Genomic DNA, 17,156 nt, shown 5'->3' with positions numbered 1-17,156 from the left:
TTCAATTTTGTACACCACACCTTCATCCAAAGATCACAGGGTGGTTTACTTTTTGGCCAAAAGATTCTCTCAGCTGAAGAAGTCTCCCCAGGGCAGACACTGTGATAAGTGACTAAACAGGTTGTAATAATGTGCATAATAGAAAATGTGTGCTGGTGAATTTCTGATGATGAGAAGACATTTGAATGTAGAATCACAAAAACTAAGCAAAATAAGGTGGCCCAATGCAAGAAATTATAAAAATGAGAAGAACCACCTTAGCTGCATCTGAAGAAATAAAAAGTTGGGTTTTAAGCATTTTGCAAGGATGAAATGAATGTCTGGAACTGCAAAGCAACTGCCTACTGTAGCACTTTGATAAAAATGGGTAAATCAGAAATTATTAGTAGTTTGTACTTCCTCATTCTAACATAAAACTCCCTCTCCCCCCCAGAAGAGGTCTTATATCAATGCCTCACAAACAAGATCAGAGTGGAATTCATGACAGATGCAAGTTTCTTCCTGGTCACTTTGATGAAGGACAAATGTTCTTCAGAAGTTTTGCACCTCACTAGTGTCCTTTGTCCTGTCAGTTTGAAAAGATGTCTTACTAAATAGATCTATTATTGTAACTAGTTACTTATGCCTCTCTCTCTTCCTCAGGCCAGAAGAGGGAGCCTCCCTTACACCTCCTGTAGGGCTGTTGTTCTAACTTAGCAAGTTTTGAAAAACAGAGATTGCAGGTCAGAATTTGCTTAGATCAGAAAAGGTATGGAAACTTCATTACTGACAGAAATATTTAATTAAAGATTCTGAGTTATAAGACTCACAACAAGCAGAAGAGGAAAAACTCAATTTTATTATTATTGAAACAAACTGAGACTGGCATCTTACATCTAAGTCTTAAATACAGCGGCACCTTGGTTTGCGAACAGTCTGGTTTGCTTACATTTTGGATTACAAACATGTCAAACCCGGAAGTGCGTGTCCCGGTTTGTGAACTTTTTTTGGTTTACAACCCTTTCTTTTTGGATTATGAACATTTTTTTGAAGGCCCCATTGGAGAAAGTGCGCCTTGGGTTACAACCTGTTTTGGTTTACAAACAGACCTCCAGAATGGATTGTGGTTGTAAACCAAGATACCACTGTATCTGGCTTACATATATGAGCCACATAATATGAGCTCAGATCCTCATGGAGCTTTTCTCAGGATACCAAATGAAGCAATATGTTGATTTTGGGACCAGGTTAACAGTATTATTGAAATTCCCCTGATGAAAATTGGGATGCAAGAGACGGACACCTGTGCAAGCACCAGTGCTGGCTGCGAGCGCTGGCTCATCCCTGGGACATTCCGGGATCAATTCAGAAGCTGGGATGGCTTCTGTAATTCTGGGAATGTCCCGTTAAAATAGAGACGGTTGGAGGGTATGCATTACTGTCTGACTCGTGGATCCAGAACTTCCACAGCAGCTGTAAAAATTGTATTTTGAAGCACTACTTCAAAAGGGGACGCGGGTGGCACTATGGGTTAAACCACAGAGCCTAGGACTTGCCGATCAGAAGGTCGGCGGTTCGAATCCCTGCGACGGGGTGAGCTCCCATTGCTCAGTCCCTGCTCCTGCCAACTTAGCAGTTCGAAAGCACGTCAAAGTGCAAGTAGATAAATAGGTACCGCTCCAGCAGGAAGGTAAACGGCGTCTCCGTGCGCTGCTCTGGTTTGCCAGAAGCGGCTTAGTCATGCTGGCCACATGACCCGGAAGCTGTCTGCGGACAAACACTGGCTCCCTTGGCCTATAGAGCGAGATGAGCGCGCAACCCCAGAGTCAGTCACGACTGAACCTAATGGTCAGGGGTCCCTTTACCGTTACCTTACTTCAAAAGTATATTGACTTCTCTCACTTCTCCACCCCAGCCTCTGCACTAAATACCTCCTTCTTTGCCAGGAAGAGGACTGACACAAGCCCCTTCGGCCCGCCCAAAGGGTGATGCTAACCACCAATTAGGTAGCTCAGCAAAGGCAGGAATGTACATTTAACAGTGCCAAGCCAAGGACATCTTTCTCTGGGCCTGCAGATTGTAGCTGCACCTCATGAAGCTCTGCTCTGGGAGGCTTTTATATGATTCACAGGGCATGATCGTATGGCAGTGTTCAAATTTTCATTACGTCAAGAAGTATCAAAGGAGCCCACCAAAGCATCTGGGTACCACCTCTGTAATAACCCTGCAAAAAGGCAGGAACAAATGATAGCGGGTAAGGTTCACTGTCATGGAGATTAAAGACAAAGCCATTGCGGCTAGAATGGGGATTATTTGAATTTCTCCACAGAGCTGCTAAATGGATTTAGCGTTTTCTCAAGGTCACATAAGTGCTATTAGTTCTATGCTTGCCGAATAAAAAAAAAACACAAAAAAAATTGTCTCATTTTTCTGTCAATTGTATTTTATAATACTACTGGCAGAAATCTGTGTCATTACCGTATACAATTACATTTCTCATTGTTTTACACTGAACACTAAATCCCAGCATGGGATGTCTTCTTTTGCTACTGGGAAATCATTCATGGACGGAGAGATAAGGATATCAGTGCAATACAAAAATGGGGCGGGGGTGGCAGAGAGAATCATTCACAGTTCTTTTCATGAATACTGTACCTCAGCATCAATGGCCATAATCAAATTTGCAGTTGTGCATGATGAATCCCAGTTTTCAGCCATAAAATATGGCTTTAAGAATTGAATAACTTCATGGCTTATATTTCACATACAAGAATGCAGAGGTTCTGGTGGCATATATTTATATTTCTGTTAATCTACCCCCCCCCCCCTTTAAACAACGCATTATAAACCAATGATAAATACAGATACAGCAACAATTACATATATAACAAAGTATGGTACATTAAACTATTGCATAAACAACAACAATAATATATTTCTTATACCCCACCATAAACCCCTACATAAATGAGTGTCCAAATCATACTTAAAACTTATGAAATTAATAAAGAGAGACCATGCTATTTGAAATATGTCTGCCAACTTTCTTGTCGTCTTTCAGATGAAGATACAGTGGTACCTTGGGTTACGGACTCTTCAGGTTACAGACTCCACTAACCTGGCAATAGTGCTTCAGGTTAAGAACTTTGCTTCAGGATGAGAACAGAAATCGTGCTCCGGCAGCGCAGCAGCAGCAGGAGGCCCCATTAGCTAAAGTGGTGCTTCAGGTTAAGAACAGTTTCAGGTTAAGAATGGACCTCCGGAACGAATTAAGTACTTAACCCGAGGTACCACTGTAGTTTGTTTCGCCATTTTGACCTATCAAGCCAGTGAACCTGTGTCAATGCAGGAGAATTTTAAGGCTGCCATTTGCTACAACTATTTTGTTTTTGGGTTGCTGAAATCATTGCAAAATCATTGAATTGCATCATTTTAATAGCCAAGGAAAGCAAATAGTGGCTCAAGAAATACCATATATCTGTGGTGGGGGCCATTGCTTCACTCCTAAAAAGAGAGACATGCCACCACTCTTAAAGACCTGCATATATATATAATATACATTATATATGTGTGTGTATTACACACACACACACACACACATATATATGTACATATATATCTACACACACATATGGAGGAGGCTCCAAATATTCAGTATTATCTGGAAAACATTCTGCAGATGCTCAGGTATCAATTCACTGCTGTTTCTGCTCAAGAATTCTGCAACTGAACTTGCAAGAAATACAGCGTATATGTGCATTTTGCAACTTCTTCTATGCACTCTCAGTTCCCACTTCTTGCTTGTGGCAACTTCATCATGTCGGGTTAAAAAGGAGCATCTTCCCAAGACACACACAAATGCACACCAACAGGATTTGTGTAAAGAAAGGTGATGTTGTCAGAGTCAAGGGTTCCTGAAGTGTTGGATTGGTTCCTTCCACATAAATCAGGTGCGCAGAAGGGCCTGCACAGCTACTGTTACCTGGGGCCTGTTCATGTCACATTGGCAACATGCTAGGAGTTATTGTTGATGACCATACAGTGGATGATGGAGCCAGAAGGTAGCAAGGTTGACACCATAATGAGAACTGTGCACATTCTTGGCATTATAGCAAATAGTTTGTTTATTGGCACTGGGTAGGTGCAGGTGGCCCCTTCATGGATCACTGCCTTGCCATGGCGAAGGGGCTTGAATAACTCAGAGAAGCTATGAACTATGCCGTATAGTTAAAGCTATGGTTTTCCCAGTAGTGATGTATGGAAGTGAGAGCTAGACCATAAAGAAGGCTGATTGCCAAAGAATGGATGCTTTTTGAATTCTGGTGCTGGAGGAGACTCTTGAGAGCCCCATGGACTGCAAGAAGATCAAACCTATCCATTCTTAAGGAAATCAGCCCTGAGTGCTCACTGGAAGGGCAGATCCTGAAGCTGAGGCTCCAAGACTTTGGGCACCTCATGAGAAGAGAAGACTCCCTAGAAAAGACCCTGATGTTGGGAAAGATGGAGGGCACAAGGAGAAGGGGATGACAGAGGACGAGATGGTTGGACAGTGTTCTCAAAGCTACCAGCATGAGTTTGACCAAACTGCTGGAGGCAATGGAAGACAGGAGTGCCTGGCGTGCTCTGGTCCAGGGGGTCACGAAGAGTCAGACATGACTAAACAACAACAGGTGCAGGTGGAGAATTTGGTGGTCCCCAACTGCTCAAATCTACATGTGTTGGTGTAGTTTTCAGTGGAAATGATAACAGAGGCAGCAATGGAGATGACTGATTCCAGCTACTGCATCTACTACCCTTTCCTTGGTGTTGCTCTTCTCCTGGGGGAAGGGAGGGCAGGGACCTCAAGAAGCAAATCCAGATTAGGCAGCAGGTCCAAGCAGAAGAAATGCATAGCACCTTCACCATGTTGCACAGCACATGGAACATCTCTGGGCTCAATGGCAATTCCAGTCAGGCTCAGGCAACTAATATATCACAATGGTCAAGAAAGTTTCACAGTGAAGAATGCATCAATGGTTTCCCCCAAGTCACCTAGTACTGATGTTTGCAGCTAAGTTAGATGCGGAGAACTTCAATTGTGCTGAGACCTCACCAGTGATCCGCACAGGAGTCTGTTGTTAAAAGCAGGGCTGAGGTCTCAAAAAATGAGAAGAAAAACACCTCTGAGCTTCTTCTCTTTTCCCACTTCCTCTCATTCCAGCAGCCCAACTCACAAATTGAAGGTTATACAGTTATTGGTGGTTTGTTTTCAATGTATATCTTTACTACCATGATGGAATACGGCACTTTAGAATTAAAATTAATAATAATTGTTTGCATAACATAACAAATATCAATAAAACAAAGTACAGTAGAAGTTTGGTGGGCAACCTTTTGTGCTCACTAACCTGAGCTTCAGCTTTTGCTGCCATAGATATTGTTAGTACAAGCAACAACGCCATAGCTGTTTTCATAAAATTATGACATGTGGAATGTGTAGTTTGTTTCAGGCCAGGACTCTGACAAATGCGACTGTCCCAGCTAAATTCAAGTACTTAGAGGGCAAAGCAATGTGAAAATTGCAGCAGCAATTACAATAATAAGAATAATTCAGTAGCTGCATGTAGTGGTGGCACAGGCTATTTTCAGTATTGATTAAGATGTGTTAGGGTGCAAGCTTAATTAATTGTGACACCTGTCTTTCAACAAATGAATTCTAGAAATGCTTGGTATGTTTCCAGATTCCCATTTCATACTTTAATTTCCTGGAAGCAGTTGAGGAACAGGAATCATGCCAGCCTAAAAGGTACAAACCAGTGACTCTACTGTAATGAATGATTATCTGGTCACTAGTTTATCTATTTAATAAATTCATGTTGCACAGAGAGCAGTATGTATATTTATCCCTAAGAGTGATTGATTAGAGCTGATGGTGCAGTATAGGAAACAGATGTGCATTTTGACTAATTAATTAGCAAGAGAAAACAAATCCTGCAGTTATAAAAAAAATAATGTGTGTGTACAGAAACAATGGCAGGGAACCAGGACTGCCGAGAGGAAGGTATAGGGGGTATTGATCTACTGGGACCACGGCAAGCAGACACCCAGACTCCAGTTTTCATTTAAAAAAAAGGAAGGCATGCCCTAACATGCACACTGTGTGAAAGCGTTTTACAATCTCACCTATTGTTTATCAAATCAAATACTTAAGGCCTGCACAGGCTTATATTAGAGGACCTTTTTATGACCAAAGACAAAAAAAAAATTATTAAATTAGGGTGAAATTTAGCCAAAGGGCCATTTTTCTAATCTTGAGGTTTGGGCCACCATCTTTAAAAATGGTAGTCATGGTTAATGAGATGAATAAATGTCTACCTCAGTACTTATGAGCCAATTCTCCTCCTACGCCTAGAGAATAAATGGCGGGGGCCGCGCACTGGGGTCTCCTGGACCCTGCACCTGGCCAGCATGATTCAAAGCAGACCCATTTCCCCCTGTGATGGTCTCTGATTCCCACTTCAACCAAAGGGCAAGATTGATTTGTCACACACACCCTTATTCCTGATGTGGATCTTCACTCACCCCTTCTTCCCTGGCCAGTGGAGGCCATCATTTTGTGGTTCACCTCAGGTGCCAAAATGTATTGTGGCAGCCATGATCCTATGCATATTTAGAAGTCCCATTATGTTCAATGGGCCTTACCCCCAGGTAAGTGTACAGGGGTTCTAGCCTAAATACATATACTGTAAAAGCATACACACTTCCTTGTATTTTGGTGAAGTCTTTTGATTTAAATTCAATAATAATAATAATAATAATAATAATAATAATAATTTATTATTTATACCCCACCTATCTGGCTGGGTTTCCCCAGCCACTCTAGGCAGCTCCCAACTGAATATTAAAAACATGATACAGCATTAAACATTAAAAACTTCCCTAAACAGGGCTGCCTTCTAAAAGTAAGATAGTTGCTTATTTCCTTGACATCTGATGGGAGGGCGTTCCACAGGGCAGGCGCCACTACCGAGAAAGCCCTCTGTCTGGTTGAAGCATTTAAATATAAACACTGGCATTACAGACCAATTTTTGGAAACATAAGAATAGATGCTTCAAATGTGAATTTTTATTCCCTTGATGTTATTAATAATATTAATATGCACTTGATCATGGAACACATTGAAATAAAATATTAACCACTTCAATTTGAATTTGAAATCAAGCTTATGACATGGCATACACAGGGTATTCTTAATCCTAACTGTTCTTCTTCTGCATTTCTATCATCAGATGACTCTAGAATTGGTTCAGCAGCATGTCAATTTTCATTGTTCAAAAATAATTTCACTCCAGCTAGCACATTTATTAAACCACATGGAAAGGTCCCAGCGTTTACTGGCTAGCATTGCTCTCTTGAAAGCAATGTCATAAAGTGGGAAACTAATAACATTAAATGTTGTACACAGCCTCCAAGCCAAGAAGTTATTATAGATGTGATGGACTGGTGACAGAATGCTGCCGACCTGGAAAAGCAGCCAATGATTTAGTTGGTTATAGATCAAGAAGCGGTTAGATAGAGAAAATAGGTCCTTGGTGAAAATGAGAAGAAACAACTTCATACGAAAGGGGAACTGGCGGATTTCATGTGGAGAGAAGACATATTCTCTGGCCACAATCCTCTGCCAGACTCAGAGGCAGATGTGGAGAAAGAAGAGTCATGGCCTGGATAGATATCACTCCTCAAAAATCCAGGCCAGAGGATATGGCTTTGCTGGTCTCATCCGGCACAGAGGATACTCCTCCAACAGTTCCTTCCCACCTCCATGCCATAGAAGCCAGAGATTGCAGAACAGGGCAGTGGATCTTTAAATGAACAGACGCTTTCTATTACACTAACAACAACCAAAGAGCTATCTAGTCAGCCAGCTTTCACAAGGCCTCAGGTCGCTTCCGCACGCTGCTGAGGCAGCAATTCTCTTTGAGAGAGATCTAGCTAACACTGGCCATGCAGCACTCTCCAAGGTCCGAGCAGTACAGTATCTGACTAGACTACTGCATTTGACTTTACCACTAGACATGACTCAACTATTAGACTTGGCTATTAAGACTGAACTTGCCCTGTTTCTGCTTTTTGAGATAAGGGACGCGGGTGGCGCTGTGGGTTAAACCACAGAGCCTAGGGCTTGCTGATCAGAAGGTCGGTGGTTCGAATCCCCGCAATGACGGGGTGAGCTCCTGTTGTTCGGTCCCTGCTCCTGCCAACCTAGCAGTTTGAAAGCATGTCAAAGTGCAAGTAGATAAATAGGTACCACTCTGGCAGGAAGGTAAACGGCGTTTCCGTGTGCTGCTCTGGTTCGCCAGAAGTGGCTTAGTCATGCTGGCCACATGACCTGGAAGCTGTACGCCGGCTCCCTCGGCCAATAAAGCGAGATGAGCACCGCAACCCCAGAGTTGGCCACGACTGTAACCTGAGGTACCACTGTAGTGACATAAGGCATAAAAATATATAAGAAAAGCCTGCTGGATTAGGCCAGGGGCTAATCTAGTCTAGCATCCTGTTCTCAACAGTGGCCAACCAGATGCCTGTGAGAGGCTCACAAGCAGGACATTAGCACAATATCAATTTAAATAATTTTATTATTTATAGCCTGCCCACCTGGCTGGGCTGCCCCTCTCCTGAGGTTTCCAGCAACTCGTATTCAAAAGCATTGCTGCCTCAAACTGTGGAGCCAGAGCATAGCTGTCAGATTTAGCAGCCACTGATAGCCTTATCCCCCATGAATTTGTCTAATCCTTTTTTAAAGCCAACCAAGTTAGCTGAATCTTCCGACATTCGGCTTCACTGAACGTCCACAAATTCCAGTATTGCGGCCAGGGTTTTTTTTTGGGGGGGGGGATTTTTATTCCTATCCACTTTCTCCATTCCATGCATAATGTTGCCTTTGACTCACTTTTTTCTAAACTTAAAGGTAAAGGTAAAGGTACCCCTGCCCGTACGGGCCAGTCTTGACAGACTCTGGGGTTGTGCGCCCATCTCACTTAAGAGGCCAGGGGCCAGCGCTGTCCGGAGACACTTCCGGGTCACGTGGCCAGCGTGACATCGCTGCTCTGGCGAGCCAGAGCCGCACACGGAAACGCCGTTTACCTTCCCGCTGGTAAGCGGTCCCTATTTATCTACATGCACCCGGAGGTGCTTTCGAACTGCTAGGTTGGCAGGCGCTGGGACCGAGCAGCGGGAGCGCACCCCGCCGCAGGGATTCGAACCGCCGACCTTTCGATCGGAAAGCCCTAGGCGCTGAGGTTTTAACCCACAGCGCCACCTGCGTCCCTTTTTTTCTAAACTTAAAAGCCTCCAATGTTGTGACCTTTCCTCACACGGGAGTCCATCCAGCCCCTTGATCATTGCAGCTGCCCTTTTCTGAACCCTTTCCAGCTGTACACTATATATTTTTTGACCTGAGGTGACCACAACTATACAGAGTATTTAAAAATGTGATTGCCCCATAGATTTATGTAATGGCATTTGGATTTTGGCCGTTTCTATTTTCAATCCCTTTCCTATGTTAATCCAAATATATTTCCAGAAGACAGTTTAAGAAAGTGACAGCTTGATGCAGTTAGCAGATACAGAAACTACAGGAGATGGACATGAGGAATTTGCCAATCCAGCTGCTCTTTGAGAATTGGTATGTTTAGTCTTGTGAAACACACACACACACACACACATCTATATATATATATATAATTACTGGTGTTGAAATCCTTCTCTCAACGCTGTCCAAGGAGCACAATGGCTTTTGAAGAAGATGAACTAACCTGTGGTAGAATGTTTCAACTGTTCAGCAGCTTATGGAAATGCCAGCTATTTAAGATAACTGTTCTTATATTACTTGCAAAAGACAACACCGGGGGAAGATAAAAAGGAACACACAGCTCCACTACAGGCCCGCAAGCAGTGGCATTTTACTTGATAATTAGGTTTGTGCTGAGCTGCTTAGGACTAGAAGAAAGCATCGCGAGCAGCAGCAATCCTCCAAGTTATCACCAGTGTCGACTTCATTTCTGACCAGTAAATGCCACCCAAAGCATCTCTCCACTCATTCCTGTCAAAGTGCGCTAATAAAATGAGAGTGTGGTGTTCCTTACCGAGGGAACGGCACTCTTGAGTTCCACCACGCTGACCTGGGTTTCACAATTAATCTCATCTGCAAAGATTTACTATCTGGCGAATACAATGCACGCCAGATACTGAAATATCCATGCTCCACTAAGGGGTTCCCAAGGCTGGATCCCAGCACAAAGCCCAGTTGAGCACAAAAATGGAGGTGCAAGTGGATGCAGGTTGTTTCCAAACAGACCCAACCCATTCAAGGGATGCGAAGAAGGAAGGACAGTAAGCAGGGACCCAGGTTTGACTTGCAAAGGCTCCAGTTCCATTACTTTAAATAATTTAAATTCCAGATTTTAGATACAAAGGTTGCACAACTGGAACGGAAGTTTCAAGTTTAATATAAAAACTTCTTTTTTGTCATCACTTCTGTGTGGATTTGGGTAAATAAAAGGAACATAAAACCCAGAAATCTTTGAAGGGGGCTGGCAGTGACGATCTACGTGTCAACAGTCGTTCCTTTAAACTCCAAATTAGATCAGATAGTTTAGGCTGTAACTCCCCTGAGGATGAAGCACTGTTAGACTTTGATTTGTCCTTGAGTCTGAAAGATACAATCACAATTTGATGTTGCCAAAAAAAAAAAAAAACTCATTAGGAGATGGAAACAATTTGGGAAAACAGCACCAGGTTCCTATGGAGTGGAAAGGTATGTTGTTTGCTTTTTATTTTATATCAAGTCAATTTTGTTTCTTAAAAGGGCTTTCTAATAGTAGGAAAGCAGCATAAATTTCTCTGCCATGTTTGTTTTCCTCTTTTCAAATGCATTGTTGTTGTTGTTTGGTCGTTTAGCTGTGTCCGACTCTTTGTGACCCCCTGGACCAGAGCAGGAAGGGAGGAAGGGAAAGGAGATTGTTAGCCGCTTTGAGACTCCTTTGGGTAGTGATAAAGCCAGGCCCTCCTGTCTTCCACTGCCTCCTGCTGTTTGGTCAAACTCATGCTGGTAGCTTCAAGAACACTGTCCAACCATCTCGTCCTCTGTCGTCCCCTTCTCCTTGTGCCCTCCATCTTTCCCAGCACCAGGGTCTTTTCCAGGGAGTCTTCTCTTCTCATGAGGTGGCCAAAGTATTGAAGCCTCAGCTTCAGGATCTGTCCTTCCAGTGAGCACTCAGGGCTGATTTCCTTCAGAATGGATAGGTTTGATCTTCTTGCAGTCCATGGGACTCTCAAGAGTCTCCTCCAGCACCAGAATTCAAAAGCATCAATTCTTCGGCGATCAGCCTTCTTCATGGTCCAGCTCTCACTTCCATACATCACTACTGGGAAAACCAGAGCTTTTACTATACGGACCTTTGTTGGCAAGGTGATGTCTCTGCTTTCTCTGCTTTCAAATACATACATACCAGGAGAAGGAGAATTCAGCGTCACATGACAGCCAGACAGAACGATCCTCCCTATTCCACCCCGCCCCCCCCATGCAGTGCTCCAGGAGTTTTTTCAAACCCCCTTCCCTGAACCAATTGGGGGGGGGACACACACAGGCCTTATACAAGGTTTCTGCTTGATGAGATTCATTAGTTGAATCCCACCCTCTGCAATCCTGTTCACTTTGGTCACAATCATTCTATGAGACTAAGGTTACCAGATTTTTTTCAATGAATCCGGGAACACTTTAAATAATTAATATTACTACACGTTCGGGATGTTGATGCTGCAGTGATGGCGGTGGCAGAGGGGCAGCCGCTGCCTTGACCTCAACCGCCACGTTTCCCCTTCCTCTGAGGCTTCTATCTCCTTTCTCCATGAGCCTGGGCAGCCCCTGAGTTGTGGGTTCTTCGGTGGTGATGGTGGTGGGGAAGCCGTGCGCGGTGGGTCAGGCATGAAAGGCAGAGAAGGGGGGCCGAGAGCGGTGGTGGCAGCGAGGCTCAGGCAGTGCAATGCCTCCCTTCCCATCGGAGCAGCCCCAATCCCATTCCTACTTGCGTGCAAGCTGGAGGGGACAGGGATCCCTCAGTTGAGAAGGGAGGCTTCCCGTTGCCTAACTGAGAGATCCCTGCCCCGCTCTTGCCTGCACGCAAGTAGGAGTTGGGCGGCTGCTCCGATAGGCAGCATGAAGCCTCCCTTCACAGCTGAGTTGCTGAGGTCAGGGAAGGTGGAGGCAGCCCGGAAGCTGCATCTTAGAGTCCCTTCACCACCATCTTATGGGGACTTCCGAGCATCTCCTGAAGCCAGCCAGAGCCAACTGCTCCAGGCTGCTGAGACTGCTGTGTTTCCCGGGGAAATTGGATGAAATCCGGGGACATTCCAGGGATGGAATTTGTCCAGGAACTTATTTGCAACTCCGGGGGCTGTCCCCAGAAAACAGGACACCTGGTAACCCTATATTAGACGCAGAGTCCAGGGAGTGAGAGGACTGGGTGACTGTCACTGCACCAGCAAAGCACGTGTGGGAGGTGACGCCTAGGGATGTGGGGCTTGCTCAAAGGGTTTATGCAAGGCTTGTTGCCTACACTTTAGTGGCTGGAAGGCTAAAAGAAGAAAGAATCCAGAGTTGGGTATGCACATTGTGGACACTGTCCCATAACACTGAGGGTTATTTATTTATGTAGCACCACCGGTGTATGTGGTGCTCTGCAAACAAAATATGTGATAAGGAAACAACAGAGGATAGAGGAAATGGAGGTAAGGAGAGAATAAGTGATTATTTTAATCATAAATAACCTATGCAAAAGCCTTTGACTGTGTCGACCACAGCAAACTATGGCAAGTTCTTAAAGAAATGGGAGTGCCTGATCACCTCATCTGTCTCCTGAGAAATCTCTATGTGGGACAAGAAGCTACAGTTAGAACTGGATATGGAACAACTGATTGGTTCAAAATTGGGAAAGGAGTACGGCAAGGCTGTATGTTGTCTCCCTGCTTATTTAACGTATATGCAGAATTCATCATGCGAAAGGCTGGGCTGGATGAATCCCTAGCCGGAATTAAGATTGCCGGAAGAAATATCAACAACCTCAGATATGCAGATGACACAACCTTGATGGCAGAAAGTGAGGAGGAATTAAAGAACCTTTTATTGAGGGTGAAAGAGGAGAGTGCAAAATATGGTCTGAAGCTCAACATCAAAAAAACGAAGATCATGGCTACTGGTCCCATCATCTCCTGGCAAATAGAAGGGGAAGAAATGGAGGCAGTGAGAGATTTTACTTTCCTGGGCTCCATGATCACTGCAGATGGTGACAGCAGTCATGAAATTAAAAGACGCCTGCTCCTTGGGAGAAAAGCAATGACAAACCTAGACAGCATCTTCAAAAGCAGAGACATCACCTTGCCGAAAAGACCCTGATGTTGGGAAAGATGGAGGGCACAAGGAGAAGGGGACGACAGAGGACAAGATGGTTGGATAGTGATCTCGAAGCTACCAGCATGAGGGCGGCAGTGGAAGACAGGAGTGCCGGGCGTGCTCTGGTCCAGGGGGTCACGAAGAGTCAGACACGACTAAACGACTAAACAACAACAACAACAAAATTTGGCTTAATTACAATAAGGGGTTTTTGGGGGAGGGCAGCTGGCTCACAGGCCTAATCTGGTACATGAAGCTATCTTCCCAAACCATGGTCACCTGCCCCACAGTTACCAGTGCACAACTGGAAGCCTGAAAGGGCACTCCAAATTTTGCACTGGTAAAGCTCTTCGTAGAAAGATTATGTGCACATTCTCCATGAGGCCTGGTGAATGTGCACAACAGCTGGTTGTTATGCACATTAACTGCTCAACACTTGTGCACGTATGGACGCACGCGCACACACACATTCTGACCATGAACAGCTTCACACACTTAAATGAGAGCACAGTCATAAATTAAAAAATAAAATGGAGTTTTCTTCTGTCCTGATGCTAAACACTTCATGAAAAGAAGTACAGTTTTGTTCTAGAAAAGGATAATGTATTTAATTCACTTGACAGACTACATCAGCTTGAAACCAAGTTCTCTATTCTGTCAGTAGCAGAGGAAGAAGTGCATTGTCTCAGTGAAGAAAATAGACTAGGCATACTTTCTCCTGACCAACATGGGGAATTTATGGTCCAAAGTAATGCTGAAACTATGCAGTACAGGCAACGACCATTTTGCACATGCATTGGCAGAGCACGCATAAGCCCGCTCCACCCCCCGTTCCGCCCCACTCCTCCCTCTTCCAGGTTCAAAAGGACCTGCGCATTAGCATACCTCTTTCTGTGAGCCATACCTTGAGATGAATTGGGTTGATTATAGACTCCTAGACCCACATGAATAAGGTTCTCCCCACAACATGCACGTTTTTGATTCCAGGCCAGTTCTAATTCCTTCTGAGTAACTGGGACCAGGAGCATTTTGAAGACTAAGGGAGGAACAGCTAACCTGATAAATCTTGCAGAGTGATGTCTACTGCCCTGGGAAATTTATCCCTCTTTAAGGATAATCTCCTGGAATATTGCTGGCTAGCATAATAAGAGCAGCAATAAATCATTTTACCAATATTTATGTTCATTTTGATATAATGTTGCTACAGGAAACTTGGGCCGCAGACAGCATTGCCTTGAATGGTATTTAAAGTAACAGCAATAAATTGAACATCTGAAACCCTGCGCATACACAGTTTGCCTGCCACAGACTAAAAATAATTTTTAAATTTTCTTTTCTTTTTGAAGGAAGAGCAGAAGGAGGAGAAATTATGCTGGGGTGAGCAGCCCCGGTTTCTCCTGGCATCCTATGTCTGGAGCAAACCAGCAGTAGATCACACAGAGTAAGTGAAATTAACTCTTTCGTAGGAAAACAGGATCTGCACAGGGGTGCAAAGCCTAATAAGCACAGCAACTCTTCTTCAGTAGGTCTTGCCTCTATGAGAAAGTTGCAAAGACAGAAGGTCCCTGCCTTCCACAGCTACCTAAGTCCCCTCTTCTCCAAGGTTTCCCCCAAGCAATCTGAGACTGTGCCTGTGTGAGGCTAACTTCTCCTCTGCTCTCTTCATGCCTCTCCTAGCTCTGGGAGACCAGTGGCGAGGGCAGTTATTCACAGCAAGAGGGGGAGACACCCATGCTTCTAGGACAGCTGGACTCATCTCTGCCTCTTGACCTCACTCCTCTCCTGCTGCAACTTCTACCTCTGATTCTGAACTTCTCTCCGCCACAGACTCTCTCTGCTCACTAAGCCCTGTTACCTCTTCCACTTCTGACACCTCCTCCTCCCAGTCTGCTCCCTCTGACCACTACTTGTCGTCATCCCACCACCAACCCACAGGCTGTGAGCTGTCTTCCCTTGAGGCTTCCCCAGCTGGTTCTTCCCAGCATTCCTCTGTGTCCAACTAGGGATCTCATATTTCAAAAAGTAAAAACCAGGACACCCCAAAAGCTGTTGAGTTGGGTTTTTTTAGGAAGACCCTTAAAATGTTGTGGTCCAGGACAAGGTCCAGGACAAAGCACCGCCTTTCGGAAACCCCCCTCCGGACGTCAATTCTGCCTTTGAAATCCTGGTTAATGTCTGGGGGAACCCAGATATATGGCAGCCCTATGTCCAACCAGTCCCTGACATCGCATGCCAGTTGAAATGAAAAAATTAAGGTCTTAGATATATAATAAATGTTCATAAATATACCTTCAAGCAAACACGTAGATAGATATGGGGACCACATGTCTGGAGCAGCGCAGGAAGACCGCCCTGAAACCATTTTGACTCCCAAACTGACCAAATGTTTGCTCTGCAAGGAGGAAGGGGGTGAGGGAACCTTCCCATTGTCTCAGGAATCAAGAAATCACCATCTCAAAGAAGTGGCCAGACTACCAGGAAAGGCAATCGGATAAGGCATTATCAGATAACCTGGCAGACAGGAAAAACAACAACATTCAAATTTCTGCTGCAGGCCACCTTTTCTGTGATGTAGGTATGACATTTGTGGGGGGTGGCCTTGGGTTATACTCCTTCTGTGATGTATGTATGATGTATGGAGAGGTGGCCTTGAGCTCCAGGGCAGGGAATTTCAAAATGGCTATATAAGGGCAGGCACACCTTGGTTTTGGGTCCTCCTCTTTTCCTGCATGTGAGGGGAGCACCCTGTTGCAACAGATCGATAAAGATCAGGCTTACTAGCTGCTTTGCTTCTCAATATTCTCTGGTTGGCCTCTGTTATTTTCTCCGACCAATGGGGAACCTACAAAGGACTCTATAAGGGCTCTTGTGTCCCCCATAAGGGAATAAGGGTAGATTTTTGTTTATTACACAGTCCAGATGCTGGCACGGGGCCCTGTTCCACTCTTCTGCCACTCTCTTGGTGGTCATTTCCTGGGGTTGCAGACCCCTGGACTTCTGGTCCAGTGGTCCAGCCCTAGGTGCACCACTGAGTTTGCTCCTGTTCATTTGCATTTTCCCGCCCCCTCTACATTACAAAGCAGGGGAAGGGGGCAGGCAAGGAAGACTGGGTTTTGGTGAACTGGCAGGTATGATTTATGAGAGAGAAAGTGGGGAGGAGGAGGAGAAGAACACATCTGCCCGAGCCAAGGGGGCCCGCTTCCTTGTCCCTTTCCAGTCAGTTGCATTCTGTGAGGAAAACAAAACATTAAAAGCTTAGAACCAGCACTAGAAACCTTAACGGTGGGAGGGGAACCCTGCACTCAACAAGTAGAGATAAAAAAGAAAAGAAAAGAAGAACAAACTGACTGCCTCAAAAAGAATTCAGCAAAGGTGAAACATTACCACAGGAGAGAAAGAAGGCAGCCTGGTTTTGGAGCCAATCACTAATGAAGATCTGAGAAGTGATAAGATTAAACAAAAATAATTATTTGATAAGGTCAGAGCTTTGTAAACTGGCAACTCTAAAACGAGGAGTTAGTATGCTAGCAGAGTTTGAAGCAAAAGAGGTTTGTCTCAGCAACCAAAGACAAGAATGTCAATGTATTGCAGGCTTCTCACTTTTGAACGTTTTCCAATGTTTCGCACGTGTTTCTTCTTTATATGGCTAATAAAATAAATATAACAACAACAACAACAACAACAACAACAACAACAACATAATTATACCCCGCCCATCTGGCTGGGTTGCCCCAGCTACTCTGGGCA

General features: G+C 44.5%; 1 long non-coding RNA gene across 1 annotated transcript in view; it reads right to left on the bottom strand.

Moving 5' to 3' along the window:
* Positions 1-12,805: 12,805 nt before the first annotated feature.
* The window catches only part of LOC307206907, a 278,190-nt gene continuing 273,839 nt past the window's right edge, over positions 12,806-17,156 (bottom strand). Inside the window, exon 3 of the long non-coding RNA XR_013834523.1 lies at positions 12,806-12,967. This is a non-coding gene — a long non-coding RNA (uncharacterized lncRNA). The remainder of the gene's footprint in view (positions 12,968-17,156) is intronic.

This window comes from Podarcis cretensis, assembly GCF_951804945.1.
Source record: "Podarcis cretensis genome assembly, chromosome: 17".
NCBI classification, from domain to species: Eukaryota; Metazoa; Chordata; class Lepidosauria; order Squamata; family Lacertidae; genus Podarcis; species Podarcis cretensis.
Note: the sequence above shows the minus strand (reverse complement) of the source record. Positions and strands in the feature narration are given on the sequence as shown.